Here is a 443-nt window from a genome sequence, read left to right on the forward strand (position 1 = left end):
ATACACACAGAAAAACGTAATCGTAATTTACAATTTCTTAATCGTCCATAAAACCGGAGAGGTCAAAAAAATTAAAATCGAATTTAAATTGGGTAGATTGCATGATTTTGAATTGAAAAAAATTATCTGTTCTAGATTACGTTTGTCTAGGTGTTTGTAATGCAAATGAAATACTTGAAACTGTTCTGTGATGAAAGTCAAAATTTGATCCCTCTTCTGCATTACGATAGCAGCTACTTGCTCATCTTCCATCCCAGAGTGATATTGACTAGTATCGATGTTATACCATTGCTTTTGGAATCGTTAGAAAAGTTGTATATTAGGACCGTTTGTCCCTTTCCAGAAGGTCTCGAATACACTTCTTAACAATAATTCGGCAATGTGATGACGACAAGCAAGATGTAAAAATGATCTATCCAATTTTTTTTCCAAAACAGCACATA

This window comes from Cyphomyrmex costatus, unplaced genomic scaffold (assembly GCF_001594065.2).
Source record: "Cyphomyrmex costatus isolate MS0001 unplaced genomic scaffold, Ccosl1.0 scaffold2624, whole genome shotgun sequence".
NCBI lineage: Eukaryota > Metazoa > Arthropoda > Insecta > Hymenoptera > Formicidae > Cyphomyrmex > Cyphomyrmex costatus.